The sequence below is a fragment of the Schistocerca nitens genome, chromosome 7 (assembly GCF_023898315.1).
Source record: "Schistocerca nitens isolate TAMUIC-IGC-003100 chromosome 7, iqSchNite1.1, whole genome shotgun sequence".
Classification (NCBI taxonomy): Eukaryota; Metazoa; Arthropoda; class Insecta; order Orthoptera; family Acrididae; genus Schistocerca; species Schistocerca nitens.
The window spans coordinates 351,613,361-351,627,516 of NC_064620.1; positions in this window are offsets into that span (position 1 = coordinate 351,613,361).

Here is a 14,156-nt window from a genome sequence, read left to right on the forward strand (position 1 = left end):
AAGAGCATTATTCAGCCGCCTCCACTGGCAGTTCTTGTCGAGAAGTCGTGGTGGAGAGTGCTTGTTGAGATGTAGCAGTGGTGAGTCGTAGTTGAGAACTTGCGGTAGTGAGTGCTTGTTCAGAATTTGTAGTATTGTTTTGATGGGCTAGACACCAGATGTTATTGGATTGGGAGGCTTCAAAATGGCTCTGAGCACTATGGGACTCAACTGCTGAGGTCATTAGTCCCCTAGAACTTAGAACTAGTTAAACCTAACTAACCTAAGGACATCACAAACATCCATGCCCGAGGCAGGATTCGAACCTGCGACCGTAGCGGTCTTGCGGTTCCAGACTGCAGCGTGGATTGGGAGGCTGTAATGATCAGAGTGTGCTTTTCGTCAATATATATGAAGGTAAAAAAATTCCGTTTGTTTTATTATTTCAATGTCTTAAACAATAATGCCTCTTGGTCACAGGTTTAGTCAACAAAGCATCTGGCTCGTGTTCCTTGTATTAGACTGCATTTCTGGTTTCTATGTGTAATTATAGTATTTATGTTTTTTATTACTTCAGTATAAATGGTATTTAAAATATCTTGTCGTATTGAGGAAGAACCGTGCCAGATGTGTACGTTGAATCACACTTCCACACACAGAACAGCGACACTTGTGCCTTGTTGTTTCGTAGCTTTCATAGTTGCTGGGGACTTAATTAATTAATTGTGTTAACGGAAGTTTTCTTTCGTTCGTTGTTGTTATTCTATGCAGTCAGATTGCGTACTATACCAGACAGGGCCAACGGGTTACGAGACTCGTAATCGGACAGACAGCGACTAAAATTAAAAGTATTTGCATTCATTATATAATTAAGCCCCCATGCAACGTGTCCCTCCACGTTCCCACTTCACCGTCACATCGGAAACAGTTGACGTAGGGATGTTTAGGAGTGTGAAAATTTCGCGTACGAGCGTGTGACACAAGTGACACCCAGTCACCTGACCAAGTTCGTCGTCCTTGAGTTCTGCGGAGCGCCCCATTCTGCTCTCTCATGATGTCTAATGACTACTGAGGTCGCTGATATGTAGTACCTGGCTATAGGTGGCAGCACACTACACCTAATATGAAAAACGTATTCTTTGGGGGTGTTCGGATACTTTTGATCACATAGTGTACAAACAGGGACACTTAAACTAAGAAGAATACTAAAGCAGCGACAGCACTGCCTGGCCGGTACTGACTTGCCCCGCCAAGCATGCGCCCTACTGAGTCGCTGCTAGATTACAGTTTTGTTCTCTCTGTTAATACATAGCGAAGTAACGAATATTGCACTAGAACAATTTGGAAGCATTCTGTCGAATGGGCACGTAATTTTTGGATTTAAAAATAATGTTTACAATGGGAAAAAAATTGACGATTTCTGACAGCTTTGGGTGTCAAATGAAAGATGTAACGAGCAGTAATTATTTTCGCTAACTATACACGGAATAGAGGACATGAACGGTGGAGGGGGGGGGGGGGGGTGGGGGGAACAGAAAACAAAACGTGCTGGGACAGTTTCAGCTGTTGTAGAGGCCGCACAGAACAAAGTGTCCGATAGGACGTGCGTGGAGGGAAAAGCAGTGGCGGTTATTACTGGCAGGCGCTGCAGGGGAAATGCCGAGTGCTGATGGGGAAGTGCAGTTAGAAACTAAAGCCTACGCTCGCATTTTTTGAATGTAATAACTGGAGCCCTTTACACCTACACTGGCACGGTGACTATTCAGAAAGATGAGGAACTTCTATCTAGAAATATTTCTGCTCAAAAATTCAACAAAAGCAGCGCTTTATTACATCCTGGCTTGTTAACCATTTGTAGATTACCGAGAACCGTTATCAGTGAAACCTATGCATTTCTCTTCCTAGAATGTTAAAATTTGCTTCTTTTCCCAAAACGTATATGAGTTTACACAACGTCATTTCAGTAACATGTTGTGCAGACGCAATTGCTAGAGAATTTTGAAACAGCCTTATTATAGTCATTAAGTTAGGAACTGAAGGGAAGAAAGGTCGGGAGCTTATGAAAGTGCACGTCCTCGGCCCTGAAATAAATGTGCAATATCTTTTGTTCCAAAACCTATTGCATCTCTCATTTCACAAGCTATAAAAATTACGTTTTTTCATAGAAAAAGTCTGTAGTTAGTGGAATAAAATGGTAGAAAATGAAGTTTTGCATAACAACTCCTAGCCGCGCGGGGTAGCCGTGCGGTATAGGGCGTCTTGCAACGGTTCGAGCAGTTCCCCCTGTCGGAGGATCGAGTCCTCAAGCGCGCGCGTACGTGTGTGTGTTGTCCTTAGCTTAAGTTAGATTAAGCAGTGCGTACGTCTAGGGCCCGATGACCTCAGCAATTTGGTCCCATAGTTCTTACCACAAATTTCCAATTTGCAAAACAACCATATAGAAAAATACTCTGATCTTTGCGTGCTATCATTCGCCAAAATATCATTTCTATTGTAGGCAGGCTGTTTAGGTTTTTATGTTGGTAACGCCAAGTAGTGCTCTGTATGAAAATCACTGACTCCGCTGTGTGCAGTCTGTGGCTGGTTGGACTGGCTGGCTCTGAGCACTATGGGACTCAACTGCTGAGGTCATTAGTCCCCTAGAACTTAGAACTAGTTAAACCTAACTAACCTAAGGACATCACAAATATCCATGCCCGAGGCAGGATTCGAACCTGCGACCGTAGCGGTCTTGCGGTTCCAGACTGCAGCGCCTTTAACCGCACGGCCACTTCGGCCGGCACTGGTTGGACTCATTGTTGGATTATTCACTAGTGTAGCGTTGGGCAATTGGATGTGAACAGCGCATAGCGTTGGAGGTGAGCCGCCAACAGTGGGGAGAGATATGCCAGAGTTTTGAGAAGTTACTGTAAGCAAACGGTCTCTACGTGTGTCCGTCAGAAAAAAGGAAATTTGTAAGACTGGACGTCATGAACTGATTATATATAATGACTTTTGAACACTATTAAGGTAAATACATTTCTCTTCTCTATCAAAATCTTTCAATTGTTAACTATGGCTACTTAACTATATTAGTCACACATTCAATTTGCGTTATTGATCTGAATCTTCAGCAGGTTGTTGTTTTTTACTTGACCAAGTTGTTCTCAAACTCTCAATGTAACTCTATAATGGAACTACATTAAACATTTACCAATATTGCTCTTTTTTCTTATTGGGAGGAATATGCCCAAAAGATTCCGAAACCTTTACTTACATGCCCTGAATATGGCATCCACGTGGAATATTAGTCAAAAGCACTTTCAAACCAGTAATTTTTTTATAGAGCCATCAGGAATATTGCTGTTTCTCTGATGTTCTTATACGTCAGATTCGTAATTTTTAACATCAACCTAACACTGGAAGAAGAATGAAATTATTTTTTAAACAATTTTTACACCCGTGTTTCGAAATTTCATCATTTAGTCGGACACTTGCAGGTTATACTAATGTAAAAGAGATGTAAGACAGAATAACTGGTAACACAGGGTGGGCCATAAGTCGATTGTGTAAAAAGCGTTTGGTGCAATAATATTAGACAAATGGGAGTACAAATTAAAAAACAAAGAGATACCCATACAACATAAAAGTTTTCTGGGTTTGGTACCGAGTGATAATGTAAAAACTATTGCTGCTATAGAAAAGCCAACGTTTCGGCCACGATTGCAGCGGCCTTCCAGACCCTTCTAGACCCAGGAGGAGGCCGTTGCAATCGTGGCCGAAACGTTGGCTTTTCTATAGCAGCAGTAGTTTTTACATTATGACGCGGTACCAAACCCAGAAAACTTATGTCGACTGACTCTGGCCGCGGAAGCCTACGCCATTAGATACCCATACAGTTCATTGAACGTGCAATAGACGCTCTAAGTTGTCACCACGCTGTTCTAACAAAACATTTCATCTTTTCAACTCTTTTGTCACAAATCTTCTGGGCCTGTGGGCTTTCAAATCCTGATCGGATTCACTCCTTCAAATCCTCAGCATCAGTAATCATTGCGGCATCAGCCACATTTCATTGTTTATTCCAGCCATAAATCCATGGGTGTGATATCTGGTGAGCCTGGAGGCCTTTCAATAGTTGCCCGTCTGCCAGCCTACTCATCAAGGTTTCGCTTACAAAATGTCTTTCGATAAATCCGTAATAGGGAACTACATGTTATTGTCGTATCAACTTTTATTAAGTGGCTGCAGATGTACAAAACTAGTCTATTTTCCCGTTATAACAATATTTCTTGAACTTTTTGTATGTAATGTACAAAACTGACAGTTTCATTAAACAATAAGTCACGATTAACCCACTGCTGAAAATCCCTGCCCATACGCTCACGCCAGGAGAGTAACACACTCTCCATCGCAACAAGGGGATTCATATAGTGGTGGTAGACAACGTGCTGTCTTCTCGCCAAATTTCACCTTATCGGGCCGTCGCTCAAAAGAATGCTGTTTTGAAACTTGTTATTAACTTCTTTCTGATTTTCAGCCAGTCACAGAATTCCATTTCTCTTCCGAGTTATTCTTCGTTGTGGCCTTTTGGTAAAGCCTATATGGTCTCAATTTCAGCTTTTTCTGGCCCCTTCGTAGGCTTGTTCTTGCTATTTCTCACTCCTTGGACGCTTCTCTTTGACATTTAGTTGGTGACTGCGTAAAACACTGAGGCTAAAGAATGTAGCAACAGACTTTGGCCAACGTGGACGAGGCAGCTTCACAACCGACGCAGTCTCTTCAAATTTTTAATTTAAACTGCAGATTTTTTGACGAGATGGAGATTCGATGTTCGGAAGACGTTCACGACCAAATCACAAATATCACTAAACTTTTTACCATGTTTGGTAGACAAGTATGTGGTGCTCTTTGGTTAACTTTCTATTCACTCTTTCTCCGATAACAAACCATATAACTTCAGACTGCTAGTGTCATCTCACTTAACGCTACTAGTGTGACGTCTCCGGGCAAGACATCTGTAATAACTGTGTAATATCTGCATAATAGTTATCTGTGTTCTTATATTTCATTTATATATGAACAGTTATCGATTATGTGGATTCAGTATAAAAGTAATAATCATTTTGCATTTTTATGTTTGTATAATATTATATATGTCAATTTTGCAAATAACGTCTGTGGTCGGCGAGTATGGAAACCGACGCAGACAATGATAATTAAAAATATAACAAAGATATACATTAGCATATTAAATTGCTTATAAATAGTGGACTGTCTGTCTTCTCGTAGCCGTTAATGTTGTAAGAGCCTGTGACTCTCTCTCGAACGCTTAGTTTATTTCATTTGTTTTTTGTTCAAGGAAGACGCCATTGGGCACTGATGTATAAAAATGGTGTGTGCTTTGAATTTTATGAATATAGAAAGTGTTAAAAATACTTGTAATAACTTGTAGCTCGCTTTTTCAGTACTTCATCCCACATTTTTCGCCCTTTTCAGCGAATTCAGTATTTTTTGTGACGCAGTGCTGCGCCACGATAGCGGGAGACGCTGCCGCGGCAACTTCAAACTGTAATTCAATGAAAGCAGTTTTCCCGCAACCAAGCGGGCAGGTTGTTGTACATTAAAATTATTTCTTTCTGCTTCCCGGAGACCACAGAGGAGAATTTCAGATTTTATTATGTCAGTTTCAGATGGACATTGGCAACTGCTAGTACAATATTAATTACGTGAATAATTTACATAACTCAGAGTTGAAACCCTACTTGTGGGAGATCCTTTGTTGTGTTGAATTTTGGTCCGGCTAGTAATATTAAAATTATTTTCATTTTTACTTTCATGCTCTCTTGTGAGTCGTGGCAATCAATAGTATTCAAATGTTAAAAAATCCACAGCGTCTTTTAAGTTTGGCAAACATTGCATACTGTAAGTTCTGTACGTTTAATAAGAGTAATTTTCAGTGCATTTTAAAGACTAAAGTAGTGTAAAACATGTTTAATTTCGTAATCAGTTACAGTAATGATACAGTGTTTCATTTCTAACAAGCCCGATCAGAGTTGTAAGAACATAGTTTTGCAAATTAATGATCATACACTCACAGCAGGACGTCAGTTATTGTTGTGCATATCTCCACATAAGAGATCAGAGTGCACAAAGTTAAATTTTCAACTACAGAAACCAGTACTGAGAACTGCATTTTATCTTTTGTGTTTGCGAAGACAATCAACACATGGTTTATTGAAAGTGCTGTGTCATATAAACTGAATTATAGCTGAAGGTTTTAAAATATCAAGCCATGATTTTATTACTACCAAGCAAATAAGTAACATTATTTTTCATTCAGTCAAACTGTATCTAAAAATCAAAGGCACTTGGATAGGAAACACTAGTCAAGGTTTAATCTTTCTGTGATATTTGTCTATACATTAAAATCCTGAATATTTCTCTTCTTGCCTCATATCATATTCCACTGCTTAGCAATACCGAATGCTGGTTGGCCCTGAGTTGCACATGTGAAGTGAAACACTGATTCTGAAATAATGAAAACTTACATAATTAAACACCAAATGTAATTGTGTATGTTGTGAAAATTGTTTTACTGAAACTGAGTACTGAGGTGCTTGATGAAAATTGCGTCAGGTGAAATGCAAAATACTTTCTACTCATAAGGAAAATAACTGTCTGAAGTCACCCACACAGTTCACTACAAAGTAATCTGTTTACTTTGCACAACACCTGATAATTCTGACTAGGAACTGCTTCCTTATAAGTGTAGTAGCAACTTCTGACACCGAATGTAATAGCAACACCAAATGTAGTGGGAAGAGGTAGAAGGCACTGCATTAACACTCGTCAGAGCTTTCCAAGTGTCGCGCGGGATTAGCCGAGTGGTCTAAGGCGCTGCAGTCATGGACTGTGCGGCTGGGCCAGCGGAGGTTCGAGTCCTCACTCGGGAATGGGTGTGTGTGTTTGTCCTTAGGATAATTTAGGTTAAGTAGTGTGTAAGCTTAGGGACTGATGACCTTCGCAGTTAAGTCCCATAAAAAAAAAAAAAATAAAATAAAAAAAAGAAGCTTTCCAAGTATAATGCTGCATTTCCCTCGGTCTGCGTCACTGGGTCCCGCAATGCTGAGGACGTCACCTCAACGACCCATTAAGCGTTCTGCTAATGTGTCGGCCATGTCGGTGATAGGTACAGAAAGCTGGCTAAAGCCGGAAAAAAGTTCTGCAGAAATTTTTACGAAGTCTCAGACGGTGTTCAGGAAAGATAGATTAGGCAGAATTGGTGGTGGATTGTTTGTCTCTGTCGGTGGTGGTTTATCTTGTAATGAAGTCGAAGTAGATACTCCGTGCGAATTGGTATGGGTGGAGGTTATACTTAACAGCCGAACTAAGTTAATAATTGGCTCCTTCTACCGATCCCCAGACTCTGATGATACAGTTGTTGAACAGTTCAGAGAAAGTATGAGTCTCATAACAAATAAATACCCCACTCATACGGTTATAGTTCGTGGGGACTTCAACCTTCCCTCGATATGTTGGCAAAAATACTTGTTCAAAACCGGTGGTAGGCAGAAAACATCTTCCGAGATTGTCCTAAATGCTTTCTCCGAAAATTATTTCGAGCAGTTAGTCCACGAACCCACGCGAATTGTAAATGGTTGCGAAAACACACTTGACCTCTTAGCCACAAACAATCCAGAGCTGATAGAAAGCATCCTGACTGATACAGGGATTAGTGATCACAAGGTCGTTGTAGCTAGGCTCAATACCGTTTCTTCCAAATACACCAGAAACAAACGCAAAATAATTTTATTTAAAAAAGCGGATAAAGTGTCACTAGAAGCCTTCCTAAGAGACAATCTCCATTCCTTCCGAACTGACTATGCAAATGTACACGAGATGTGGCTCAAATTCAAAGATATAGTAGCAACAGCAATTGAGAGATTCATACCTCATAAACTGGTAAGAGATGGAACTGATCCCCCATGGTACACAAAACAGGTCCGAACGCTGTTCCAGAAGCATCGGAAAAAGCATGCGAATTTCAGAAGAACGCGAAATCCCGAAGATTGGCTAAAATTTACAGACGCGCGAAATTTGGCACGGACTTCAATGCGACATGCCTTTAATAGGTTCCACAACGAAACATTGTCTCGAAATTTGGTAGAAAAACCGAAGATATTCTGGTCGTATGTAAAGTACACAAGCGGCAAGACGCAGTCAATACCTTCGCTGCGCAGTGCCGATGGTACTGTTACCGACGACTGTGCCGCTAAAGCGGAGTTATTGAACGCAGTTTTCCGAAATTTCTTCACCAGGGAAGACGAATGGAATATTCCAGAATTTGAAACACGAACAGCTGCTAGCATGAGTTTCTTAGAAGTAGATACCTTAGGGGTTGCGAAGCAACTCAAATCGCTTGATACGGGCAAGTCTTCAAGTCCAGATTGTATACAGATTAGGTTCCTTTCAGATTACACTGATACAATAGCTCCCTACTTAGCAATCATATGCAACCACTCGCTCACCGCTAGATCTGTACTTACAGGTTGGAAAATTGCGCAGGTCGCACCAGTGTTTAAGAAGGGTAGTAGGAGTAATCCATCGAACTACAGACCTGTATCATTGACGTCGGTTTGCAGTAGAGTTTTGGAGCACATACTGTATTTAAACATTATGAATCACCTCGAAGGGAACGATCTATTGATACGTAATCAGCATGGTTTCAGAAAACATCGTTCTTGTGCAACGCAGCTAGCTCTTTATTCGCATGAAGTAATGGCCGCCATCGACAGGGGATCTCAAGTTGATTCCGTATTTATAGATTTCCGGAAAGCTTTTGACACCGTTCCTCACAAGCGACTTCTAATCAAGCTGCGGGCCTATGGGGTATCGTCTCAGTTGTGCGACTGGATTCGTGATTTCCTCTCAGGAAGGTGGCTCTGAGCACTATGGGACTCAACTGCTGTGGTCATAAGTCCCCTAGAACTTAGAACTACTTAAACCTAACTAACCTATGGACAGCACACAACACCCAGCCATCACGAGGCAGAGAAAATCCCTGACCCCGCCGGGAATCGAACCAGGGAACCCGGGAGTGGGAAGCGAGAACGCTACCGCACGACCACGAGATGCGGGCTCCTGTCAGGAAGGTCGCAGTTCGTAGTAATAGACGGCAAATCATCGAGTATATCTGAAGTGATATCATGTGTTCCCCAGGGAAGCGACCTGCTGTTCCTGATCTATATAAATGACCTGGGTGACAATCTGAGCAGTTCTCTTACGTTGTTCGCAGATGATGCTGTAATTTACCGTCTACTAAGGTCATCCGAAGACCAGTATCAGTTGCAAAGCGATTTAGAAAAGATTGCTGTATGGTGTGGCAGGTGGCAGTGGACGCTAAATAACGAAAAGTGTGAGGTGATCCACATGAGTTCCAAAAGAAATCCGTTGGAACTCGATTACTCGATAAATAGTACAATTCTCAAGGCTGTCAATTCAACTAAGTACCTGGGTGTTAAAATTACGAACAACTCTAGTTGGAAAGACTACATAGATAATTTTGTGGGGAAGGCGAGCCAAAGGTTGCGTTTCATTGGCAGGACACTTAGAAGATGCAACAAGCCCACTAAAGAGACAGCTTACACTACACTCGTTCGTCCTGTGTTAGAATACTGCTGCGCGGTGTGGGATCCTTACCAGGTGGGATTGACGAAGGACATCGAAAGGGTGCAAAAAAGGGCAGCTCGTTTTGTATTATCACGTAATCACGTAATCACGTAATACGGGAGAGAGTATGGCAGATATGATACGCGGGTTGGGAGTCATTAAAGCAAAGACGATTTTCGTCGTGGCGAGATCTATTTACGAAATTTCTGTCACCAACTTTCTCTTCCGATTGCGAAAATATCTTGTTGACTGGACTGGATCACTGGCGCCCCATCTACATCTGCGTGTAGTCGGTGGTGTGACACGGCCTGCCGTCCAGGAGAGCTGCCGCACTTGAATGCTCTGTTAGTGAACCGTCACCTATTTATATGTGGCTGTGCACCTCATTTTTGCTAAATGCGCCCTCCGTGTCACGTAGTCATAACACTTAGGTTGAAGAGTGGGCTCTTTCTGCCTGTGACTTGCACCATGCAAACCATTGCGTGTACTTTTTACGGTGGTTCTACGCACCTGTGGCCTGTATTTTACTTCGTAACTGCTTGTGAGCGTAACTCACTGTAAACAGGCCCGCACCTGGCTGAAATATTGCACCAAGTCTTACTTTTCCTATCCCAAATGGCAGTGCCGCTACATAAGAAAGCGAAGTGAGCTCTGGCCTAAAATAAAATTAACTTGCCTCCTGCTTAACATGTTTCGTGTCTGGTGTACTGTTGTTCTCGAAAGCAAGTAACAGCAGATGCTAAGACTATTCACTACTAAATATCAGTTTTTTCTTGTCAGAAACAATCTGTGGCTTCACGTGGCATAAGGTGCAGTGCACACACGACTAAACATGCGGACTTTTACTAAGAGTGATGGAGGAGAGTTTTATGTTAAAGAAAGTCGTTCTTGTGAACTTCGTCCAAAGAGACTGTACAACAAAAGAAGACACTAACGATTACTAAATTCTCTCAATACAAAAATTACAGATATTGCAAACAATAGCGTTGTTTGTCACGTAATGAAAGGAATGATATCAAATCAACACTAATTATGAATGTTTCTATTTATTTGAGGGACATAGATTTCTTTCAGTTACTGGTTCTGACAAACGAAAATTCCGTTCTCGCACATGTATTGCTTAGCTTGAAAAATTCCTCCAAAAAATTGTCTCTAGCAATAGAACCAATAATAATTATTTAAAACCAAGTTTTCATCTCCAGAATAAATTATGATGGATAAATTCATATTCACAAATATCAAGCAGCCTCCTCTAAAAACAAGACTGCTTGCTACTATGCTTCAAATAAGAATGCCTACAGCGCTGCACAACTGACTGAAGACTATGTGCACAGCAGATTACATTCCACATGAAGCCAGAGATCCTACTAACTAATAGTGCAGCGTGCTCACCTTTGTCCCAGTATAGTGAAGATGAATTATTTACAGGGCAGACAACAAACGAAACCTTACGAAGCTCACAACTAGATGAAATGAAATCGAAGGGTTGCTATTGACACCTGACTTACAGACCACCCCGCAAAATTCTACAACATTAAGGTAGAAAATGTGACAACATCAGTCACGTCAATCTTATGAAATGTACACTATGTGATCAAAAGTATGGGGACACCTGGCTGGAAATGACTTACAACTGTTCGTGGCGCCCTCCATCGTTAATGGTGGAATTCAGTATGGTGTTGGCCCACCCTTAGCCTGAATGAGAGCTTACACAATCGCAGGCATATGTTCAATCAGGTGCTGGAAGGTTTCTTGGGGAATGGCAGCCCATTCATCACGCAGTGCTGCAGTGAGGAGAGGTATCGATATTGGTCGGTGAGGCCTGGCACGAAGTCTGCTTTCCAAAACATCCCAATCGTGTTCTATAGGATTCACGTCAGGCCTGTGCAGGTCAGTCCATATCAGGGGTGTTATTGTCGTGTAACCACTGCGTCACAGACTGTGCATTATGAACACGTGCTTGATGCAATCACCATCCCCGAATTGCTCTTAAACAGTGGGAAGCAAGATGGCGCTCAAAAAAGTTGTGTAGGCCTGTGCTGTGATAGCGCCACGCAAAGCAGCAAGGGGTGCTAGCTCCCTTCATTCAAAACTCGACCACACCATAACACCACCGCCTCTGAATTCTACTGTTGGCATTGCACATGCTGGCAGGGGACGTTCACCGGGCATTCGCCATACCCACACCCCGCCATCGGATCGCCACATTGTGTACCGTGATTCGTCACTCCACACATCGATTTTCCACTGTTCAATCGTCCAGTGTTTACGCTCCTTGCACCAAGGGAGGCGTCGTTTGGCATTTACCGGCGTGATGTGTGACTTATGAGCAGCCGCTCCAACATGAAATCCTAATTTCCTCACCTCCCGCCTAACTGTCATAGTACTTGCAGTCGGTCCTAATGCAGTTTGGAATTCCTGTTTGATGGGCTGGATAGATGTCTGCCTATTACACATTACGGCCCACTTGAACTGTTTGCAGTCTGTCAGTCAACAGACAAGGTTGGCCTCTACGCTTTTATGCTGTACGTGTCCCTTCACGTTTCCACTTCACTACTTCATCGGAAACAGTGGACCTAGGGATGTTTAGGAGTGTGAAAATCTCGCTTACAGACGTATGACACAAGTGACACCCAATCGCCTGACCACATTCCAAGTTCGTGAGTTCCGCGGTGCGCCCGATTCTGCTCTCTCAAGATGTCTAATGACTACTGAGGTCGCTGATATGGAGTACGTGACAACAGGTGGCAGCACAATGAACCTAATATGAAAAACTTATGTTTTTGGTGATGTTCGGATACTTTTGATCCAATAGCGTATGGGCAATAAATGCTTATCATCATGCATACCTCTTATACATCGCAGCAGTCTACTTTCAATAAACACTGAGTGCATAAATAAAAGGAATCCACCATACAATATTTTTCAAGTACTTACATTAAAAATTAGTTCTTATTGTACTCATGGCTTTACATTTAATGAATTGTTTAAATAAAAAGGGACTTTGGCGGCTGTCCCTTGGACGACGCTTATGAAAATAGGTCAACATATATGTGTAGGTAGGCAGCCGCGAGGCGCGTTGGTGCCCGGCAGCTGTCGCAGCACTTCCACCGATACTGGAGCTAATTATGTAAATTGGCTAATCGCAGCGGGCATTCTGTATGCCCGTCAGCGCTATCCGAGACTCGTCACTCCCGGCACGTGTGCAATAACGCCTCTCCACGTGTACATGCGTCAGCTTTGTTGGAAATACGTCAACCAGCTTGGCTAAGTCGCAATAGGCAAATACATTTCACACGGCGAAAATTCAGCTTTGAAATGATTTTGAATTACGGAAAGAATGCTTTTAATCTTAAGGTAAACATCTGAATAGGAAAAAAAGTCTGTTAGAGTAGGCTGTTGAGTAACGAAATATGATTTGAGAGGGGTGTGTGCGACGTATTCGATTACTGATATATGAACTGATATAAACGTTTTCGAGGGAATACCATCTTGTGGTGGACTAAAGTAAGGAATATTCTTTTCATAAATTACAGTACTTCAAAAGGGAAACTAATTTTGCATGCTACGCATTACGTTGTTATTTATTTGGTGCACCGACATTCATTTCGCCTTAGTTACAAGCCATTCTCAGTAAGTTTTTCGTTTGTACATGCAGGTTACCATTTGCCTTTACAGGCAGCTTATCTAAAACACTTTGTTGAGGTATTTAAGATAAAATGGGAAATTACGTACAGACAAGCGTCTAATTCATTATTTTTAAGGCAAACAGCTCTCTCTCAGTTGAAAACATGCATATTTTCTTTTGGTCACTGTTTTCAATGTATAGCAATTTAGCTGCTGTTTTCTGTGTCTATAGTGTCACTTATTTCTGTAAGTGGTGCCAACTTTCACAGGTTTTAATTTCAACTGTTTTTCTGTGAATATGTGCGTGCTGATGTTAAGTTCTGCTTTAAGTACTGTGTATTCTATGGTCAATCAGTGTAAATAGTGAGTAGTCAGTCATATACACTTCGTCACTTAGCAGCATCTTCCTTAACAGCGTTTGTTTGTATGTATGACAATTTTCTTTTAAGGTTAAGAGTTATTTTTCATTTTTCATTTTACTTGGGTTGCAACTTAAATAGGGGCAACTATTTATTTACAACCGATACAGAAGAGTTACATGTATTGCAACACTTACTGTCCTTCAAAGTTGTTACCAGCACTGTGTAGAATCCGTTGCCAGTGATGTGGAATGCGATGTATACCTTTAGCAGAGCCTGGTCTGTTGATAGTGCGAATGGAGCAGTCTGCTGCGTGTCGAATCTCTAGTACCGCCAATGTACAGTATTACTGTTAGTTTTTGGAGCATCAACTGCGACCAGATTTGCGAAAGAAGCGGCGACACTTTCTGCGCAACCCATCCAACAACCAACCAACGACAATGCGCGGGCGCATGCAGCTTAACCTGTGGCTGCTCTGTTCAGTCGATCGGACTGAGAAGTGCTGTACCATCCACCATACTCCCCGGACTTAAGTCCTTG